The sequence below is a fragment of the Lissotriton helveticus genome (assembly GCF_964261635.1).
Source record: "Lissotriton helveticus chromosome 1_1 unlocalized genomic scaffold, aLisHel1.1 SUPER_1_unloc_7, whole genome shotgun sequence".
Classification (NCBI taxonomy): Eukaryota; Metazoa; Chordata; class Amphibia; order Caudata; family Salamandridae; genus Lissotriton; species Lissotriton helveticus.
The window spans coordinates 4,334,242-4,357,559 of NW_027611714.1; the positions used below are offsets into that span (position 1 = coordinate 4,334,242).

The 23,318-nt window shown below is 47.3% G+C and overlaps 1 protein-coding gene across 1 annotated transcript in view; it reads left to right on the top strand.

The window, feature by feature from the left end:
• Positions 1-23,318, top strand: part of LOC144806393 (uncharacterized) — a 51,817-nt gene that overhangs the window by 13,168 nt on the left and 15,331 nt on the right. The window lies entirely within an intron of this gene.

Below are 23,318 nucleotides of genomic sequence, written 5' to 3' on the forward strand. Positions count from 1 at the left end.
CAGGCTACTTAGGAACCCATAAAGGATTAGTGTTGAAAATTAGTATAGTGAAATATGAAGTAATTTGAGTGGTGGATATGTTAGTCAGTTATTTGGATTGAGAAGGGTTGGGGAGAGGTAAAAAAGGAAAAAAGGTTTGCATTTATATAGCGCTTGTAAGCCTGATGAGGTGTTGAAACGCTTTAATGGCCAGTAGCACGCTACTCTGGAACCCATAAAGGATTAGTGGTGAATTAATATGGTGGAATATGGAATTAGAGAAATGAACATGTTAGTCTGTTATTTTGATTGAAAAGGATAGTGGAGGGATAGAAAAGTGAAGGATTTCTTTTTTTAGGTCATAGCAGTAGGAGGAGGCTTTTGGATGAGTAAAAAGTGTTTTTGGAGGGGAAGAGTCAGAGGGGAGAGTTTAAAAAGGTTTCTTTAGGGGGATCGGTATAGTAAAAGAGATGTCTGTTGATAGAAGGTGGGACAGAGTAGGAGAGAGGATTATTTTGTGAAACATAGTGGTATGGGGTTTGGGATAAAAGAGAGTGGGTGTAGAGGATATATTGATAGATATATAGGGTGAGACATAGGGTAGTGAATTGGAAAGAGTAGTAGAAAGAAGTTTGAAATGAGTCAGAAAGTTGGGCTAGAAGATATATTGAGAGAAGTATAAGCTGAGAAATAGGGTAGTGCATTGAAAATGCTAAATTAGAAGAAAGTGATAAATATATAGATACATAAGTAAATTGAAAGTATATAGATGCATAAAGGAGGTAAGTATATGCAGATTAAAGATATTGATAGAGGTATAGGATGAGAAATAGGATAGTGCATTGGATATGCTTTTTAAGGAGAAAAGTAACAGACACATAGATCCAAGTACATGGCGGTACATAGATGCACAATGGAAGCAAATACATGTAGACCAAAGATGATTTTTGTCTTTTTTGTTGTTTTATAACATAAGTATTGTACATGTTTATACAAAGCAATACACAAAGATAGGCCCATATCTATAGTGAAAATAAATGTATATGTACAGAGTGACAAATACGTAGGGTGGGTATTAATGAATGGCCAGCATTCCTGGCACTGGTCCCGGCCAGTCTCCAACACGTTTAAACAGGCACTCACCCATGTCCTCTCCACCCTTAGCTCCGACTCCCAAGCGGAGATGCCCTAAGCCTTGGCTGTTTATGGCCCTAGTAGTCAGGTGACCCCTTCAGCCCTAGTCCCTACTTCCAATAGAAATCCTAACCCTAGCCCCAACCCTACATTGATTGAATCACAGACCCAGAAACCAATCAGAACCCTCAAATACCCAACCAATGAAGACACTAACCCTAATCCAATAGAAACATCAGATACAACCACCAATCAGTGTACACATGTATCAAACATTACTATATTAGGTCCCAGATACCTCAGACAAGGTTTGCTGACCAGGGAGTTAGAAGCTGCTCCTCTATTCAGAAATCTCCAAGGAGACAGACAGGCTCAATCCACACTTTGTACTTCTGCAGGTAAGGCCCTAACAAACGTGTCCTCTAACAACACTATTTGTATAAAACTTTACTCCCTCTCCTGGCCAAAAAACGAAGTGAACAGTCCCTATTAAACACAGTTTAAACAGCTTACAACAGATGATTGCTGTCTCAGGGGGAAGGGGGGCTGGTTTCACTTACTTGTTATCACAAAATGGTCACTGGGGGTGCACTGCTTAACATACAGGTCTTAGCACAGAGCAAAGGAGACATTTGGAGGGTAAAACTGATAGTCACGGGGAATGAAGGGAAAAACTACAGAGTTTGGACTGCAAATCCCACAATTCAACAGGTTAAATGCTTCCAGTCACAGGCAGGAAAAACCACAAGCATTGAGGGACACCTGGTTCACAAGCACCCTCACAGACATGCTGGATCTGCCTTAGTCGAGCGGATCGGTCACAAGACACTAAAGAACACTACAAGATGACATGCCAAAAAATATTTTGATGGTGAGGCAGAAATGAGGAAGGGACTATAGTTGTAATTCACATATACAAGTGGGACACTGCCCTCAAACATGTTATGATTTCACTGCATTAATGGCACACTCAAAATGATACACAGGACTGACCCAGGAAAGACAAACATGTGGCGAAATCATGCATTGGCATGGGCTATGTTCGTCTATACAGTATGGTCATGTCCACGGATAATGAAGTACTGGGAGAACGCATCTGACAGCTAAATAAAACAGACCTGTTGATTTCATGACGTAGCTTCCAAACAAAACGAAATCCTGCCTTTTTTATTCGGGAACTTGTATTCTGTGCCCTAATATAAGAGGGTATAACTTTTATGTGATAAATATACTTTGTTTTGGGGTATCGGAAACGCACAATCTGTTGATTACTCATCTGAAGCAAAACACAAGCCGTTGAATGAATTACATTATTTATTTAAAACAACAATACTATGCGGTGAGAGTTGCCTATTTAATGCACTTCGAGAAATCCAATTCTTAACCCAATCAAATTGTAATTGTTTTAGACACTCAACTTGGAATGGCCCACCACAAAGGCCACTGCAACTAGAAATTATATACAAAACCACGGAGTATCTTGTATTGAAAATGAAATCTATCAAAAGTCATATGTAGACATAATTAATTCAACAGTAATAGAAACTCTTTACAGCAGGCTTGCTTCTTTTCGTTTTTTCTTTTTCTTTTTCCACTTTAAGTGTTATTTTTCAAAGATGCTTCAAAATAAATGATGATCAAATACATCCAGTTCAATTGATGATCAAATACATCAAAATACAGCCTACGCGTTTCGTCCTCAAAGGGACATCATCAGGGCTGTAGAAGTAAAGAAAAAAAGAAAAAATATAACTAACCATTCATATATACTTTCGTTATCGATCTTGCATTCCATAGTTCATTTACTAATAATTCCTCTTGATTCTGCCTATATAACAATCTAAAACAATTTAAAACAATGCCTGCCTATTTAACATTCTGCCAAATAATGTCATTTAATTGAGAATTTTAAACAGAACAACTCCTCCTGAGTGTGACCAATATATGAAACCTTTAACCCTTCTTTTTAAGATTTTTCCGAGACAAAAACATTTTAAAACAGAATGATTCATTTCGTATCTATGTGCACCATTTAAATTACAATTATCCCCTGCTTGTAAACAAGTCAATGGTAAATGATTTCTCACCTAGATTTATAAAGAAAACAGGAAAATGCTTCCGTTTAAATCAAGTAGTTTTCACAGAAGCGGTTGAGAAGTCTCCAATTTTAAGAACACGGTATCTCTTATGGTCCACTAGTATAAGAAAAGAAATTGTATATATTTGAAAATAGAATACGTCCTGATCTTCTCAAAAGTCCATGTTTGGGAAAAAGAGAATTATTCTCAATCCCTTTAAATTCACCAAGCTCTATTTAATACAGGTATGGTATCACTACCTAAAGAAAATGTACAGTCACCTAAGATCCAGTACAGGGTAACGAATCCTAGGATCTTTATGAAACACTATGTCTATTCTACCAAAAACTCAAGTTTAAATGGCTCCTACCCTTCGAATCGTGCTCGTACTGTCTGTTCGGTCAATATGCCAAAAAGTTATCTTCCATACGATATTTCACAATTCCAAAAATTCCTAAGAAAAGAATCACAAAGGCAAACAAGGAGACAAAGTAAATTAATTGTCCCCTTTCAAATAACCATGTCGTCTCTATTCTACGCAAAAATATCTGCCATGTAAGGCTCGAGTCGGCCATACACCTACCTCCGTCAATAATGATCAGCTTCTCCCGCATCTTACATCCTCGACGACTCGCTTGGTAAAGAGTCGACAATTCCTAGTTAGTTCCTGCCTCTATTTAAATGCTCTATTATCCAATCGGAATGTTTAAAAAACGTGCCAACAACCGCCTCTATTATAGGGTCTGTGTTCCCTAATACGTCCGCTCACCGGTGTAACCGGAAATGTTATATAAAGCCCATTATTTCAATCTGTATTGCGTCTGTACGGGTCAAGGTATGCACAAACGGAAATTGATGAAGTGTTTCCGGTTAGTCTAAAATTTTCAGGGATTGGTTCAAATGCAAATCGTCTATTGGCCAATCATTGTTAGTGAACCGAAACATGATATCGTAAGTTGACTATTCACTGTTCGTTCCTGCACATGAGCATGCGCGCCAACTACAGCCTCTATTTTTGATCCATGTTCCCTCATAGGTCCGCACGTCGATATGGCAGGAAATACTTACTGAAACCATGGCATAGACAAACGGAAATCTTTAAGATATATCCGGTTTGTCTCAAGTAATCAGATATTGGTTAAAACAACTGTCGTGTCTTGACCATTCACTTTTAGAATAATATTAACAAAAACGCGCCTTAGTTTATTGTTTACACCGGAAATATTACACGTTTATCCGGTCGAGTTTCTATGTCTCATCGATGTGTATAATCTATCACTTTTTAAACAGTGCTTACGTACCGTGACCCTGCAATGCATAAATTTATCTATTAGTAAATTGTTCTGACTTATTTTACTCATAACAAAAATCCAGGCAACTAGTATTACATGTGCAATTTCAGATAAAGAGTATAGACAATGTGTGTTTATTGAACTAAACTCAACGAAGACCGCAATTATTCCACCTTCTGTTTTTAAATATTTATATGCTCCGTTGGGAATATCTTGAATTCTAAATTATTAAGATTAAGGCAAATAAACGACCTTATGCATAACTAAGCATACTCAAAAATACTGTGTACATATCCTGTATGTGATCAGAGTGATCACAAAAAATGGAGGAAAAAAATCAAAATAAATGAATGTAAAAATCATAACCATGGTATTATTTATTTAACTTGACTCCCCAAGCCAAGAGACAAATACACTGCACTCCCAAGTCCAATTGAAAAGAAATCCCATTCAGTATTATTATGAAATAAAGAAAGGGAAACACCTAAACACATGTGCATTATATGTTGTTTTAATTATCAAATGAATGGAAGGTGCCTGTTAGAGGAGGCTGTTTGCAGGGTGGGTGTTTTTGTTGTTGTTATTAATAATCAGTCTCGGCTGGTTTAAAATCATATGCAGACCCTGTGCTCTATTGTTCGCCCCCCTTTCAGAGACCATGCTTCTTCCATTGTCTGGCCTAGGGTTGTTGTCTAAACAACACAAATATCCATGGGTCTGATAAGCAAGATAAATGTAAGAAACTAGCAACAGGACTAATCTGGTTTCTACAACTCAGTGAAGGAAAATTCTATTAAAAGTACGGATTCCCATAACTCACTAGTGGTGACATGCTTCATCATCTGTGTCTCCTTCTAATGCCACACTAGTGGCACTAAGGGCTGCAACCCTTGCTTCAGGAAAGGGGAGCTCGTAGATGTTTTGACCTATTTTGATAAAACACGCTGTATTTGGACCTCTAGATGCGAGTACTCGATTATGTGGGAATCGTGAATGCAGTGCAGTAGTGTGTATGTGATGTGAGTTAAAATTACCAATGGGAAGCAAAATTATTTATTCGTGCCTCTCAGAGATCAAGACATAAAAACAGTGCAAAACGGCAGTCTTAAACAAGTAACTGTCTAGATGTGAAGGGTCAACATGTTTCAGCAATTAATGGATAACGTGTCCTATGCCTTCGTCAGGACCTTAAGTATTGCTACTGCAAGTGAGTGTTATAAATACACAATATATAATGTGTGTAAAGAGTTGGAACTGATACAACCTCTTTATCTGTAAATAAGGATAACAGTTCCTCTGTAAATGACGATTTCCCGTTTTTTGAGAGGATAAGACCTCTCCTCACCTGGCCACTGATAGGACATAGGAGGCACCGCTCTCTCCGTCAGTATCTCTGGCGGTTCCAAAAGCCCCAGACGGCTTTTGGAACCGCCAGAGGTACTGACGGAGAGCAGTAGCAATACTTAAGGTCCTGATGAAGCCATAGGATAAGTTATCCATTAATTGGGCAATGGTGCCCGCTTGTTTGCATTTGCAGCGGGCCCTGCACGCTCCCACTGCAAGAACAGCCCCCGCCCCACACAGCACTTGCAGGACACGCATGCTGTGTGGGGCGGCAGCCGCTCCCAAAGTGAGATCCTGCATGGCGCTGCAAATACAAACGAGCAGCGTCTCACGAATGCTGTGTGGGCTGCATTTCAAATAAGCGACAGGCGTTATTAAAGTGGAAGGGCGCATGGCACGCTGCTGCAAATACAAAGAAGAAGGGCGCCAATGCTGTGCACTTTGTCGTGCCTGCTTTAGTAAGACTTGAATTAATATTTGAGAAGTTGGCCTGGCATATGCTGTCCACTATTCTAGTGGGCACCTTGCACCAGTCCAAACAACCCTTATTGATGATAGGTTCCATGCAACCTTTATTGAAAGCTATCCTTGTGGTAACTATGGAGCAGCCTTCAGGCTATGTATTGGAGGAATGTGAAGCAGCTTGTTTTACCAGTCTATAATCTCGTGAATGACCAAATGAAAGGAGAACCACTCAAGGAATATATATAAAATATATGTATTTATTCTTAACACATCTCTCTAGTCCCTTTATGAGGCTAGAGGCAAAAGTACATACAGAAAACGTAATAGCACACAGTAAATTACCACAATATATGCTGAGCCCTAGGGGCGTACCAAACCATATATCAATAAAGTCGTATAAGAACCACGACTTTGATAGACACAAGGACTAGAGCCTGTAGAAGTGCTGGGGCCACCAGGAACCACCCAAGTGTCTGAACACAGCCGCGGATTTATTTATTTATTTATTTATTTTGCATACTTATATAGCGCTGTTCTGTCACCCAGAGGGCATCCTGGCGCTTTGACTCAGTAGGCCGAACCACCAATGCGGAGCTTAGGCTACTCTAGGGAACAAATGAGTTTTCAGCCCTTTTTTAAAAGCTGGGAATTCACCCTGACTCCTTAACAAGAGCGGGAGAAAGTTCCAGAGTTTGGCGGCCGCAAAACTAAACGACCGCCCTCCCATCCTTACCCTCTGGACTCTGGGGACCGACACCAGACACGCAGAAGAGGAGCGAAGGCTCCGAGATGTAGAGTACCAGGAGAAAAGATTCTGTAACAAAACTGGGCCCTGCCCATGTATAGCTCTGAAAACCAGACAGGATGCTTTAAAAAGGATCCGCTGATGAACCGGCAGCTAGTGTAAATCCTGTAGTGCCAAGGTAGATGAGGCAGTGCGCAGTCGAGAAAGTGCCAGCTTGGCTGCCATATTCTGGACCCGCTGCAGCCTGCCCACCAGCGTTCTAGGCGCCTCCAGGAGCAGTGCTTTGCAGTAGTCCAATCTGCTTAGGATCAAACCCCGCCCTACCTCTGGCCTAGCCTGTGCTGGGAGTAGTGGTAGGACCTTCCGCAACATCCGAAGCAACATCATACAAGTGGCTACGGTTTTGTTAACGAAAAGGTCCAGGTGCAGCAGTCACTGTCCCAGAAAAAGAAGGAGGCCAGAAATCATCCGGAAGAGCACGCGGTACACGGTCTTTGGAGCAGTAGAGTACCTCCGTCTTAGATCCATTAAACTGGAGGGGGTTGGAACACAACCAGTTCGATGTGGCAGTCAGGCAGCGGTGGAAAGTCTCTAAAGAGACAGCGTCTTTGCCCTCCAAGGAAAAGACCAGTTGGGTATCGCCGGCGTAATTAAACACCGAGATACCGAAAGATTTTATCAATTGGATCAAAGGATGGAGGTATAGATTGAATAATATGGGGCTGATGGCCGAGCCCCGCGGTACCCCCTGCCCAACTTTCCGCACGTCCGACTTAAAAGGTGGCAAAGCCACTACCTGCTGTCTGTTGTTAAGGTAAGAGACTAACCAGTCCCTTGCCAACCCCGTAACTCTGATCTCCTCCAGTCTCTTAATGAGGGTGGAGTGGCTGACCGTGTCGAACGCGGCCGACATGTCGACCAGCACTAAAAAGGCTGCCCGTCCTGTGTCGACCCGCGAACGAAGATTGTCTAACACGGCCACCAGCGCCGATTCCGTCCTGTGCGCTGGCCGAAACCCAAACTGGGCCACATCCAGCCAGGTGTCATCCTCTAGGAAACTGGATAGAGAGCGGGTAATCAACTTCTCCAAGATCTTAACCGGAAAAGGAAGCAGGGAAATAGGCCTATAATTTGACAAACAGGTCGGGTCAAGTGTGGGTTTTTTCAGGAGGGGGGAAACCACCGCCAGCTTCCAGCTCTCCGGGACAGTCGCAGTAGCAAGCGACTGCTGACAGTTGGAGTACAGAGGGTGGAAGAGTTCGTCCTGGAATAATTTCCAGAATTTATGCGGAAGAGGATCCAGCGGCGAGCCTGATGATACAGTCTGTGCCAGTTTACAGAACTCCTTAAAAGATGGCAAAGAGAAACAACTCAGCTGAGGATGATTGGGAGGTTCGTCCAGGGTTCCCAGACTGAGAGGAAGACAGTTCCGCCGGGGATGGCTGGGAGATTCCTCCGAGACCTCCCAACTAGAGGGAGGGCAACTCAGCAGGAGACCATTGGATGGTACTCCCGGCGCAGCTGGGCCAGGAGGAAAATCATTCAGTTGGAAAGAGCTGAAAGGCTCCTCCGGAGCTCCCAGGCTGAGAGGCCAACAGCTCTGTCAGGGTCGACTGGAAGGCTCTTCCGGAGCTCCTACACCGAGAGAAAAACAGCTCGGCGGGGGTCGACTGGAAGATTCGTCCGGAGCTCCCGGACTAAAAGAGGGATGGCTCAGCTGGGGTCGGCTGGAGGAGCTCCCAGGCCGAGGTGCAAGCGGCTCGGCCGGGGTCGACTGGAGGACTCCTCCGGAGCTCCCAGGCCGAGGTGCAAGCAGCTCGGCCGGGGTCGACTGGAGGATTCTTCCGGAGCTCCCAGGCCGGAATGCAAGCGACTAGGCCGGGGTCGACTGGAAGGTTCTTCCGGAACTCCCAAGGTAGACTGACTAGGTAGACTGTCCAAAGGGGTCAACAGAGACAAAGCCTCCCCAGCAAGTCCACTCAGAATCGTGGCGATCTTATCCTCAAAGGCGGCTGCCAGGGAATCACACAAGGCCTGTGAGATTGGAATAGTATTCATGGCACCAGCCGGATGGGAAAGATCATTCACAATCTTAAATAGGGACTGAGACTTATTAGTCACCTGGTTTAACGTATCCTCCAAATATACTGCTTTGGCACACTTAATCTGTGCTTTGTATTCCTGTAGTGTCAATCTAAAAGTAGTTATTGCAGCCTCCAGATAGTGCCTCCTCCACACCCTTTCTGCCCGCCTGCATCTCAACCTCAGCTGCAAGAGGTCAGGAGTGAACCAAGGCATGGCGCGGTTCTGTCTATTCCTTGAGCAGCGCAATGGGGCCACCTTATCCAGGGAGTCGGAAATCTGCCGACATAAACTGGCGTAGCTTTCATCGACATTGTTTCCAAGTGCAAAACCTTCAGGGAGAAGGGTGGGCAGGACTGAAGATTTTAAAAGTCTAGACCAAGATCTACCCATTTTGATATTGCTCTGCCCTGTATCACTCGGACTGCAGGTAGGCAAAGATGGAATGAAACAAGCGCATGATCCGTCCAGCATTCAATCAATCAATCAATCAATCAGAGCATTTATATAGCGCGCTACTCACCCGGAGGGTCTCAAGGCGCGGCGGGGGGGGTCCGCTACTGCTCGAACAGCCAGGTCTTGAGCTGCTTCCTGAAGGCGAGGTGGTCTTGGGTCAGGCGGAGGCGGAGGCGGGTCGGAAGGGAGTTCCAAGTCTTGGCGGCCAGGTAGGACCTTCCTCCTGTGGTGGCTCTTCGGATGCGGGGGACGGCGGCGAGGGCGTGGCTGGTCGATTGAAGCTGGCGTTTGGGAGCGTAGAAGTTGAGGCGGCTGTTGAGGTATCCTGGGCCTTGGTTGTGTAGGGCTTTGTGTGCGTGGGTGAGGAGCCGGAAGGTGATTCTCTTGTTGACCGGGAGCCAGTGCAGGTCTCTCAGGTGTCCGGAGATGTGGCTGCGGCGGGGGATGTCCAGGATGAGTCGTGCTGAGGTGTTCTGGATCCGCTGGAGTCTCTTCTGGAGTTTGGCGGTGGTTCCGGCGTAGAGGGAGTTGCCGTAGTCCAGACGGCTGGTGACGAGGGCCTGGGTGACTGTCTTCCTGGTCTCGGAAGGGATCCATCGGAAGTTCTTGCGTAGCATGCGCAGGATGTTGAAGCACGACGAGGAGACGGCGTTGACTTGTCTGCTCATGGAGAGGGAGGAGTCCAGGATGAAGCCCAGGTTGCGTGCGTGGTCTGTTGGTTTGGGTGCGCTGCCCAGGGCGGGGGGCCACCAGGAGTCGTCCCAGGCGGAGGGTGAGGATCTTAGGATGAGGACTTCCGTCTTGTCCGAGTTCAGTTTCAGGCGGCTGTTCGACATCCATTTGGCTACGTCTGTCATCCCTTCGTGCAGGTTGGCTCTGGCGGTGGTGGGGTCGTTGGTGAGGGAGAGGTCAGCTGGGTGTCGTCGGTGTAGGAGATGATGTTGAGGTTGTGCTGGCGTGCGATGGCTGCGAGGGGGCTCATGTAGACGTTGAAGAGTGTTGGGCTGAGCGAGGAGCCTTGAGGAACGCCGCAGATGACTTCAGTGGCCTCCGATCTGAACGGGGGGAGGCGGACTCTCTGTGTCCTTCCGGCGAGGAAGGAGATGATCCACTCCGGTGCCTTCTCCTGGATTCCGACGTTGCTGAGGCGCTGTACTAGGGTACGGTGGCAGACGGTGTCGAAGGCCGCGGAGAGGTCCAGGAGGATGAGGGCCGCCGTTTCTCCGTTGTCGAGCAGGGCTCGGATGTCATCGGTAGCTGCGATCAGGGCGGTCTCGGTGCTGTGGTTGGCCCGGAAGCCAGACTGCGAGAGGTCGAGGGAACCGTTCGTCTCGAGGAAGGCGGCCAGTTGCTTGTTGACGGTCTTCTCTATGACTTTAGCCAGAAACGGGAGCAGCGAGATGGGGCGGTAGTTCTTAAGGTCGGTGGGGTCGGCTGATGGTTTCTTGAGTAGAGCGCTGAGTTCGGCATGCTTCCAGCTCTCCGGGAAGGTGGCGGTGTCGAAGGAGGTGTTGATGACGTCCCGCAGGTGGGGTGCGATGACAGTGTCGGCCTTGTTGAAGACGTGGTGAGGGCAGGGGTCTGTCGGAGATCCGGAGTGGATGGAGTTCATCGTGCGGGTGGTGTCTTCGATGCTGATCGGGGTCCAGGCGCGGAGGGTGGTGGTGGGGGACGGTGGTTCTGTCGTTGCGTGCGTCGGTTGAGTGCTGAAGCTGTTGTGGATGTCCGCGATCTTGTTGTGGAAGTAGGAGGCGAGGGAGTTGCAGAGATCTTGCGAAGGGGTGATGTCGTTGTTTCCGGCGTTGGGGTTGGAGAGCTCTTTCACGATGTTGAAGAGTTCCTTGCTGTTGTGTGCGTTGTTGTCTAGTCGTTCCTTGAATGCGGTTTTCTTGGTGGCGTGGATCAGTTGGTGGTGTTTTCGGGTGGCGAGCTTGAGGGCAGTCATGTTGTCCGGTGTTGGGTCTCTGCGCCAGGTTTTCTCGAGTGCTCTGCAGTTCTTCTTGGAGCTCTTGAGTTCGTCGTTAAACCATGGGGCTTTCTTGCTGCCGGGTCTGCTCGGTGGGGTCTTCAGAGGGGCGAGGTCGTCTGCGCAGTCGCTGATCCATTTCGTGAGGTTGGTGGCCGCTTGGCTGGGGTTCGTTGTGCTGGTGGGAGGCTTCTTGCTCAGGGAAGTCGCGAGCTGGTCGGCTGTGATCTTGTTCCAGCTTCTGCGGGGAACCTGTTGCATTGAGGCATGATGTCATTCACCACTACATGCTGGGCGTCAGCAAACACCAGGTCCAGAGCATGGCCTTCCTGGTGGTGGGTCGCAGAGAGAACCAGCTGCTGCAGCTGAATATTATTACAGGCCTGGCAGAGGTCATGGTCGGCAGAGTCTAAAGGCCCGTTTGGCCATAGGTTAAAATCTCCCAGAACTAGCAGTCTATTGTGGGAGTTAGAAAGATCATAAATAAGATCAATAAAATCCGGTAGAGTAGAAGGGGCATTGCCTGGTGGTCTATAGCAAAGCACCCCTGAATATAGCGTTTTCTCCTGCCCTTTAAGGGAGAAGCCCATAAGCTCAAAGCCCAGCACCTCCTTGATCTGTAGCTGCGAAAGAGCTAGAGTTTCCCGAAAAATGAAGCCTATACCACCACCTCTGTTCTTCAAGAGAGGAGTGTGCCTGATTGTATAGCCCTGGGGGCACGCCAGACCCAATTCTACCTCACAGTCCGCCCGAGTCCATGTTTCCGTGAGGAAAAGCACATCGAGTCCACAGGACTCAATAAGAAAAACAATCTCCATATGGTGCTTACAGAGGGACCGGACGTTAAGTAGTCCACATAACAGCTGCTCTGGTTTGACCGAAGGAGCAGCCTGCTGGGGTCTAAGCTGCAAAAGATCTGTCTTGGAGAATACTATGCGTGGGCTAGTCGAAGAGACAGAGTGTTCGACCCTACGCGCGCCCGTAGCGCGAACAGGCGCAAACGGGCTTACCTCTGGCGCACCTCCGGCGCGCCTACGTCGCGCCCGCTGCGCGCCAACGCTGCGCGCTAAGGGGGTGGCCATCTTATGTACCGAAGTATCGCAAAATTCCTGTGAGGGCAAGCCACTGGCCCCTCACTCAAGATGGCGCCTAAAGATGGTATTGACCTTCGTGAACCCAACCCAATATGGCGGCCAAAAGCGGCGAGTTCCTGATGAGCCCCCAGCTATCCCTCTATCCCAGCAAGGGTGCCAAATAATTAATATGCGGGTAAGTCCTAGCTGAAGAGCCACACACACAAGAAGAGAGCGACGGCGTTCTAGCGCGAACAGCGCAAGCGCGGAACAAAATAGTGCAAAAACAGATTTAAGCCTAACAAGTTATTTAAAATATTTAAAACAGCAGGTAATAGCGGCGTGCGTCGCGTGTCGCGTAGCAGGCAAATAAGTCTACCTGACTACGGGGAGGCGGCTCGCTTAAGTAGGCTCCTCCTCCAATACAAAAGTCCTGTGAGGGCTAGCCACTGGCCCCTCACACAAGATGGCGCCTAAAGATGGTATTGACCTTCGTGAGCCCAACCCAATATGGCGGCCAAAAGCGGCGAGTTCCTGATGAGCCCCCAGCTATCCCTCTATCCCAGCAAGGGTGCCAAACAGTTAATATGCGGGTAAGTCCTAGCTGAAGAGCCCCACACACAAGAAGAGAGCAACAACGTTCTAGCGCTAACAGCGCAAGCGCGAAACAAAATAGTGCAAAAACAGATTTAAGCCTAACAAGTTATTTAAAATATTTAAAACAGCAGGTAATAGCGGCGTGCGTCGCGCGTCGCGTAGCAGGCAAATAAGTCTACCTGACTACGGGGAGGCGGCTCGCTTAAGTAGGCTCCTCCTCCAATACAAAAGTCCTGTGAGGGCAAGCCACTGGCCCCTCACACAAGAAGGCGCCTAAAGATGGTATTGACCTTCGTGAGCCCAACCCAATATGGCGGCCAAAAGCGGCGAGTTCCTGATGAGCCCCCCAGCTATCCCTCTATCCCAGCAAGTGCGGGTGCCAAACAATTAATATGCGGGTAAGTCCTAGCTGAAGAGCCCCACACACAAGAAGAGAGCAACGGCGTTCTAGCGCTAACAGCGCAAGCACGAAACAAAATAGTGCAAAAACAGATTTAAGCCTAACAAGTTATTTAAAATATTTAAAACAGCAGGTAATAGCGGCGCGTAGCAGGCAAATAAGTCTGATCACCGTTAAACTTCAAATGGGAATGTCGCGGTTGGAAATTTAAAGAAAATGGACACTTAGAGGAGGACTTTGAGCAAACCCCTTTAGACTTAAGGGGTTCTAGAGCCAACACCCACAGGAGCAATATAGTACTCGAGTTACCTCACCCAGGGAAGCCGGGTGCATAGGTGTCTTTTGGTGTTGGGAATCGTCGCTGTTTCCAATGGCGATCTGCTGCAAAGTGCTACTGCTGTCAGAGTGGAAAGTGTCCACAGTGATCCAAGTCTGGATCGAAGATGAGAAGAACCTGAAAGAAGAGGGGACAGAGTCTGGGTCACTTGCCAGTGACCAGGGACACGATAGGCAGATGCCCACCGATGTCGGGTGATTTCAGGTGAAGGAGGTGAAGATTGACTCTTCAGCCACAAGGACCAGGAGGCGTCGACGACAACCAGGAGCTAGATACGAGCTGACCCACGAAGTATGTAGAGTGCTGCAGTATCGGTGCCTGGATTGGACCCAACAAGCCTTGGCAACAGCAACCCACGCAGAAAAGAGAAAGATGCTTCAGTGTGGGCCAGCAAGGTCCGAGGGACTCACCACTTGGTGGGGAGTCAGGGCACATCTAAAGCAAGAGGTGTCGAGAAGTCAATGCACTTGCAAATGTGCAGGGTGTCCAGGAGTTCTAGTTCCACATCACTCACGAGGGCTGTGGGTTTCAGCTTTGCTGGGGACTCGGGTCAGCCTCTGAGAAGTCTGGAAATCCTCTTCCTGGGCTGCAGATACTTCAGAGTCCGTCTGGAGCTTGGGAGATATAGACCGGCAAATGCTTTGTTGGTGCCTGCCAAGCAGAGGAGTTACTCCTTGACCCCAAGGGAGATTTCTTTAGTCCTCTAGTCTTGAGTAGAGCGTCAAAGTTCCAGGATTCAGTTGCAGAGTTTCCTCCAGGGATATCTAAAGTCCTGTTGCCAGGGGTTCCTTACTTATACCTAAGAATGGGGTTGGACTAACTCTGGGGACCCACCTATGGGAGGGTTTGGAAAGAGGGATGGCTACACCCATTTGCTTTGTCCAGTTTCGTGCCAGAGCAGGGGCTGGTAGCCCCTGCAACTGGCTTGAGCTGGACTATGCACAGGGACACCAAATGTGCCCCCCGTGCAGACTTCAAGCACTCCGGGAGTGTAACCACCCAGCCCTAATCCACCAAGGCCTGTCTGGGAGGTGGTTACGCCTCCCTGTGACAGGAAACCTATTGTCCAGGCCTCCCCTGCCGGAGTTTCGGTCAGCAGCAGTAGGCCAGACTTGTGTCTGTGGCTGCAGCATCCATTTTGTGATGCCATAGCTCTTTAAACTGGTTACCGGGTAGACCGGTGTGTAAATGTCTCTCCCTCAAGAAGGGTGGAATTCTACCCCCGCCGCCAGGACTGGCGGGGAGTAAGATTCCAAAGTGTTTGACACCAAACACAACATGTTTCCGTGCAGCCATCCCAAAGTTAGCATTTACTGCGAGGATATAATGCAGAGTATATGGTCAGGCTGCATCTCAGGGCAGCCCCAGAGAATGGTTCCGAAAGCTGCAGAGGGGCTCTGCTCATGCATGGGCACCCTCTCACATGAAACCAAGCACCCTGCCTTCAAGATTGATAAGGCCTGCCATAGGGGTGACTGATAGGTCTCTATGTGTAGTGATTTAAAGTAGATATACGTAACCTATATCTCAGTAAGGGGTGCATGTCATTTTGGAAGGCTTCCGAGGGGTGGCATAATACATGCTGCAGCCCCTGGTAGGCCTCTGGGGTACCTATGCCCTTAGTACCTAGTGTACCATGTACTAGGGACTCAAAAGGGTATCCCAGTAACCAAACTGGAGTATATCCATAGTACATGGAATCAATTTTAGGGAGAAGGCAGATAGGCTGGGGTCCTGAATAGCAGGATCACAGCCAAACTAAGTCGAAAACCAGCAAAACACCAGGAAAAAAGTGGGGGCAACCATGCAGTCAGATGACACCTTCCTACAATAATGTTCAAGAGTGAGGGGCTCAAAAGTCACAATAAAATCCCCCGCAATCAGAATGTTTGAACCACGGTAGATCTAATAAGTTGTCTAAAGCCGCTATAACTTTAGACTTCTTCCCCTTTGAGCCCCTGGCATAAACGTTAGAAACGTCCACAGCCCCTTGTTGGCCCCACTTCAACCTGATCGCAACAATATCATTACTCTGTGTTTCAAGGCCCCAATATTAAAACCGCCAGCTTGGCGCACCCAGATAACCAATTCACCTGAGGGTCGACCCTTACCCCCACATGTTGCAGGGGTATAGTAATTTAAGCAACCTAAGCAGTATAGGGGGTCTATTTCCCAGGTTTCTTGAAAACAACAGACATCAAACTGATCAATAAAAGCAAACCAATCAGGGGAGACGGTCTTCGTCTTCAATCCTGCTACATTCCAGGATAACATGGATGTCCCATGGGTAGCAGGTGAACGTAGCCGCTGTCCGCTTGTAACATCAATAAGTACATCATTTGGGCCCGATACTCTTACAGGTTAGGAGGGCGCTTCCCGAGAGGCAGTAGCCTCCCTTCCTGGATGAAGACAAGGGAGTTGAGTACCAGCTAAGGGTAAGAGAGGGGATTCCATAATCATATGGGGAGCAAAAAGACCATCTAGTTTGTTCTGGGTATTACAAAGCAGTCAATCATTAGCCTCAAGAAAGAAAAAAACTCTTAACCTCGAAAGTGTATTTTCTAGTGTTTAGTGGCACGTACTTGTTCTGTAAGAACCGTCTGAATGGGATCAAGGAACAATCTGGGGGAAAGTACGATATTCCAGGGAAAGAAGATTTTATGCAACATTAATCTCATTCAGTGTAAGCTCGATACAATCTAGTGATTAGGTTCGGGAGGTAAACCTGGAAGCCCTTGAGATGTCTTCGCGAATTACAGAGCGACAGCCTCTAACATGGCGTATCCAGTGTATGACCTTGCTGGTCAGGGAATGATTATTTTCATGGCCCTTGCTTGGGTCATATTTGGGTACGTTAATCATGTAAATTTTGGGAGGAAAATGGATATTAGACAGCGCAGGTAGTCGTGCGTTATGGTTTTGTGTAAAGCGCTGTGATGGGGGTGGTTCGGTGGGTCCAGTGACCAGTGGGTGTGCCAACTTTGGGGGTACACTACTGCAATTTGCATGTATTGGGCATGACTAGGGGCTATGGGGCGCTCGGTCCTGGAGGGTGCTGGAACCACTATACGTGGCATGGCTGCGGGGGCTAGCTTGCAAAAAGATGCCAACTTGGGAGCTTTACCTACAGTGGGTATCTCCCGCTCTGGATAAACCACCTGATGAGATGTAGAGTCAGTGGGGAAGGGTCCTTATTCAATATCTGATTTACCAGGGAAGTAAGACCCTTAATTATGGTTCTCATATCCTTGACCTCTAGTCTGAGAGTATTAATGAGGTGTATTTCTTGGGGAACATTGGTAGATCTACAATCTGGTTCTAGGATACATGTCTCGGGATGCTGTGTTTGATGAGGTGGTTGACACCTAGGCCCCGTTTCGGTGTCCTCCTCCAGCAACTCAACCAGTGGTAGAAACCTATTAGGGTACGGGATTTCCAACTCTGTCTTCTGTAGGTCACTCCCAGATGACTTATTTGAGGATTGGCTATCACTTCCAGCATCTAGGTTTCCCTCACAGCCTATGTCTGGGCACCCTTTTTAGGTCAAGCCTAGAGCAGCCCATGCGCTGCTCTAGGAAAACGACATTTTGGAATTGCTGTGGACTTTTCTCGCCCTTGTGCGTGAGAAAAGGCCTACGGCTTTCGGTCACGAGCGGCGGCACGCAGTGTGCCATCTGTTTTGTGTCACTTTTCACACCAGCGCACGCGCACCACTCGCAATAGACTCGCACCAGCAATGTCTGGTAAGTGAGACCTAAAAAGGAAAGTGCCCCACTTCAAACATCTACAACTTTCACTTTTCTGTACTTTAAATCCATTAAAATTGTATATTTGAAGTGTAGGGATACATTGTAAGGGAGTATTTGGTTGATACCGATTTTTACTTTATTAGTGGGTTTTTATTCCGTACTAAATAAATAGCTGAACCTTTTGAAATGTAATTCACTAAAAGGGCAACCTAAGCCAGAGTCTCGTAAGAAAACAAACACAACGGGACAGTGTCTGAAGTGCTGATGTGGAAGAGGCTATCCATAGCCTTCTGTCAATGGAAATGGGGCAGGACAGTGAGTCGGCGTTCATCCTCTGGTGGCCAATCATTCTTTTACTAATTTTCCCTTATCACTTTGGCTGGTGGAGGGTGATTTTTGCTTGCCCTTTCCTCCTGTCCTGCTTGCTGGATTGACAAACTTGGAAGTGATTGTCCGGGCATCATTAGGCCATCAAGTATTTTGGGAGCTTCTTCCTCTGATGTTGCCCATAAGCCAAGAGCATGGAATGAGATCAGGCCCTGGTGGCAGCCAATGTGCTTTATTCCTTTCTCTTTTTAGCTAAAATTCTGGTGCCAGTCACACCCTTTGTTTTCGTCCTAGAGTTTGACTTAAGGTGTTTCTTATTCACTATTTTCAAAGTCAGTAGAGTGTGACAGAAAATGTTGCTTCAAGCACGCCTTCACAGCTTGTTTGATCATCAGAGTAATATGCACCATTATTTTCAGGGATATCTCATGTTGTTCCCTACTTAAATTAAAGTATCAAACAGTGATGGGCAAAGGGTAATAAATGTTGGAGTTATCTTACTGGGTCACCCCGGTTTTGGGACGGACGCTGTTGTTTTTTTTTTTGTTTTGTTTTTTTTAAAACCTTTATTGAGATATGCAAGTTGTTACATGCGCAGGCCCACAACCACAGGGGCCGGCTGCAAACGAATCAAAGAAACCAGGATTCGGACAAAAATCAATTAAAAAAGGATAAGCAGTACGACTACCACACGTGGTCATGGGCACCTCAGGGCAACAGGATACATTAGGTTTTCTTTTTTTAATTATAAAGAAGAAGTAGCGGCGGCTATCTCAAAGGCATCACACCATTCAGTTTGAGAAAGAAGAGATGAGGGGGACATACCCCGCAAAGCAATCAAAATCAGGTGAGAACCCACACAGCCATGCGAACAATACGGTCGCCGAGGCAGCCACAGGGCAACAGGCATTACGGCAGCAAGCAATGTAGCAGAGCACCATCCCATAAACCCACCCTCTAATGACAGAAAGGCATAGGCAAGTGGAGACGCCTGATAGAAAAAGGAGAGGAGGTAAAAGAAACCGCCAACCCTACTGGAGAGACAGAGTACCCTCCCAAGAACAGACAGAAAAGAAACAAGCATTTGCAATGCAATAGGTCTCGCATTATTTAAGTTTGAGCTACTAGTACTGTAAATGGCAATGTTTTTATTTTTATTTATGCGCTATTTTAATTTTCTTTGCATAAAAAGGTACATATAAAATATGTGTTGTAGAAAAGTCATTTATGCAGTATTTACATTTTCTTTGCATAAAAAAGTACATATACAATCTTTCTTGTAGAAAAGTTAAACATTTTAATGATGTGCCCAAATAATTTTTATATGTACATTCTATTTGCAAACGGATGGGGTGGGGGGGGGGGGGGGGGTCTGAAAACTGAAGGAGGGCCTCGGGCCAGAACATCCTAACAATCATATTTTTTCATGTTTCAAATTATTTGTGGACACTTTTTCCAAAACAACATACTTGCAATTTAACAGCGAACAACAGGCTGACTCTATTTGGCCCCACCCCCTTTTGCACCTATGACCCCTGTCCTCACGCCCTTCCCAGTGGAACTCCGGGCAATTTGTGGTATCCCTTAGTAAATCTTTTTAATTTCTAGCACACGAAAGGAGACCACAGTCACTTATGTGCCTGCGTCACCGTGGTGGATTCAAGAAGCTTCCCACGGCGTCCAGTTCTTACTGGAAAGCCGCTGTTATTGGCGAGCTCGCACTGATCCTAAACAAAGTGGTATTTTCTGTGTAACTGGTCCCCCCGGCCAGGGCAGACTGAAGTGGCTCTAACCAGATTTCTACTGCTCCTTGCTCAGTAATTGCTGCTTCTACATGCCGGCTGCAAACCTGAAAACACCTGGAGATCTTTTCCGTCCGTCTGAATTTCTTGAATTTAGCGGTTGTGTTTTTAATTTGCTACATTAAAATATTAATGAAGCACTCAACAAGAGGAACAATAAAAATACACCCTTTACATTTGTTTCACACCATACTATCCCACTGAGACACCCACACTGCCTTCAGCTACAACCCAGTTGTGCCCGGCTATATATACCTGGATGCAGCTCAATTCAAATTATGCACAAGAGTGATATGCTGCCTGGAAAAAAAAGTACCTTCCTGGAAAAAGCAAACCCTCATATGGATGCAAGATTAAGTAAAGCATGTGAAATGTAAGTAGAACAACATGGCTACCTTAACACTTTTATACTAATTATCCAGAAATCAAGAGGTTTTTTTACTGAAACTTTAAGCACCACTACAGATCTCGGGAGGGACCAGTATCATGGTCCATGGATTATATCCTATTAACCGTGAGCAGTATGGTTTACAAAGACTACATTCCTAAAAACACTGAGCCGTGGTACGCATTTTATAAACTAAAATAAGGAAAAAAGCGGATAAGGATCACATTAATCGGTTTCCACTCCACCCATCAACCAGGTATTGCAGTACCTCCAGGAATGGTGCATCTCATCACCCAGGGAAAACAATGCTGTTCAAAGAAAGAGGAGAAAACAAAAAGCAGTGCTTCGCTGGCAAACCCTGTAAAGTGGCACTACTGTGTTTGGGTGTTAATAAAACTAATCTGGCCACTTTGTGAACGATCTGTAATGCTTTAGTTATTTATTTATTGTATTTTGAACCCTGAGAGTGCAAATAAGATGATCAGAAGGACAGAGGTTGAAACATATGGGTACAGATGGGTGGATGTCAGGCAGTGGAATACATGTATAGACTTTTTTCCTAGCTACTTCATCTGTTCCATCTGTTGTCTGCCTGTGGTGCAAACTTGTGTAAGAAATGTGGCCTCAACCAAAGTAAGGTCATCAAGGAGCAGGAGGCCCGAGGCTGCACTTTGGAAAATGTCAGAAACACTTCCAACAAAAGTTTTTCGTTTTTCTCTCTTTTTTGGATCCATTTCACAAGGGAACGAAGCACCGTTTCAGCGAGAGAGACAGAAAGAGACGGGGCAGCTGACAACGGCAGATGAGGAAAAGCGGACTTCAAAATGAAATTAATCATACCTGAATACACTGGCACCTGAAGAACCTCCGCAACAGAAGCAGGCTGCACGATCGGGCACCGACCAGTTCTTTGCTTGCCGCTCCTGAGATGCATGCTACATGAATCACGGGCAGCCCCCCTGGTCCCCCCACATTGGCAGGCCACAATCAGTGATGGATGCGTGCCACACAGAGATGGTACAGACCTGGCTGCTTTCAGCTCGAGGGGTGGGCGGGGTAATCATGTGCCTGCGGCCTGCGCAGAGGCAGGCCCATTAATCATCGGACCTCCAGGCTCCAGTTCGTGACTGCTGTGCGCGAAGCGCTCAGAGAGGTGTGTGATTGTGGGCTCGTCACCCAGTTCAGCAGTAGAATTGTCCTGCGACCAGGAAGTCAGGCAGGCCGGGGGCGGTACTGCGGGACACCTCTGTGACGTCATTCCCGGGCCGCGCTCTGATTGGCTGCTGGCCCGGGACCTGACGTGCAGGAAGAGGAGCCGGCAGCAGGAAGTGGCGTGAGCTTTGCGGCCCCGGGGCTCCCGTGACCAGGAAGGAGCCCTGGATACTGTTTCCCTTAAAGTCCCGGTCCCGAGATGGGGGACCGGGTGAAGACCCGCGGGGCGAAGCGGGTGCACTGAGGAGGCGGGGCTCCGATGTGGAGAGAGAGCCTGCAGCTGCGGAGGAAGGGAAGGAGCCTGGAGACCCGGGGAGCGCCCGCCAGACACCGGTGAGTGGAGCCGGGAGGAGAGGGGCTGGTGTGTGTGGAGGGGTCTCTGTGTATGCGTGTAGGTGCGGCGGCGGCGACGGGGGGTGTGCCTGTGTATGTGCGCATGCGTGAGTGCTGTGTATGCGTGTGGCTGTGATGTGCGCATGCGTGAATGTTGGTGCGCGTGCAAGCAGCTGAATCCAGCCGGGGAGAAGCGCGTGACAGTTTTTTGTCCGTCATTCCCCCGTGTCAGCTCGCTATAAGTCTCCAGCCTGGACGCATCCTTCGGATGCGATTTCCAGGCGAGACCTAAAAAGGACCATAGAACAAAACAAACTAAAACAACAAACCCCCCCCCACACCCACCACCCTGCACACATGTAATGGCTACGGCCAACCCCACTAACAGCGTGCCTGTCGCCCAGAAACTGCCCCACAGAAGGGAAAAATATAAAATGGAGGAGGAGAGCGACAAACACACTCCCGGACACCCATACCCTCCACCATTGGCGACCTCCCCAAAGCATATCAACCAACCATTAGAAGCAAGAAACAAGTGTCCAACTGGGGAGGACATCAGCCAAGACCACCCATCTCCCGGTGAAGCCCAGGCGAGTTCAAATCCGCATTAAGACACATATCGCCCAAGTGACAGCAATTACGAGGGAAAAAATACAACAGTCCGTTCGAAGCAATGGTGACGTGTCAAAGCAGGATACCAGATGAAGTCAGCCCTGGCCAGTGCGACTCCGCATAGAGCCCCATGTTCTCCGAATCACTATAGGCAGGAGACAGTCAAAATGTCTGCGGAGGTGCGGGGCAGCTAAATCCGAACAAAGACCAGGCACAAAATGGCGGAGGAATACAAAGACACTGAACCTGGAAGAAGGGAAAGAATGGAGACAAATTGCACACACAAATTGCAACAGCAGCAATGTTGTTTACTTAATTGAATGCACCTGCAAAAAACAATATGTAGGAATGACCACCCGCAAGATCAAGCAACGAATCTGCGAACACCGCAGCACCATTCGCTGTAAAAAAAAGTGCAACCAGACTGACTGACCACTTTCATGAGAAAAATCACACGCCAAACGACATGATATGGACTATCATTGAACAATTACCTACTGGGCCAAACCTACAGAAACGTCTGTATGAAAAAGAACAAAGATGGGTGTACAGACTGTCCACACATATCAATGGTCTCAACGATAACATACAATGGGCTAATGTCCTGTAAAACACTCCCTTCCCAGATGTTTACAACATGCCTTTACACTCCAGGCACTTCAGGACTGTTAATTCTTATCCCTCTTAGCAGCCGCTTATTAACTTCCCTTGTCTGATATAGGCTTTTGTTCTGCTACGTCTGTTTCCTCACATGAAAAACTTGCGAAAAGCTTTACTATCTTGAACTGAGACACGTCATGTGCTTTATTGACTGTGCCTCCTCAAATGAGAGTCTCTCAGAAGTAATAAGCATCACCCCCCCAGATCGCCTCTGAATCATTTACTTGTGGCGCTACTTCCCCCTGTACTAAATTCAATCCAACGCATACATCGGAGTACAAACGTCA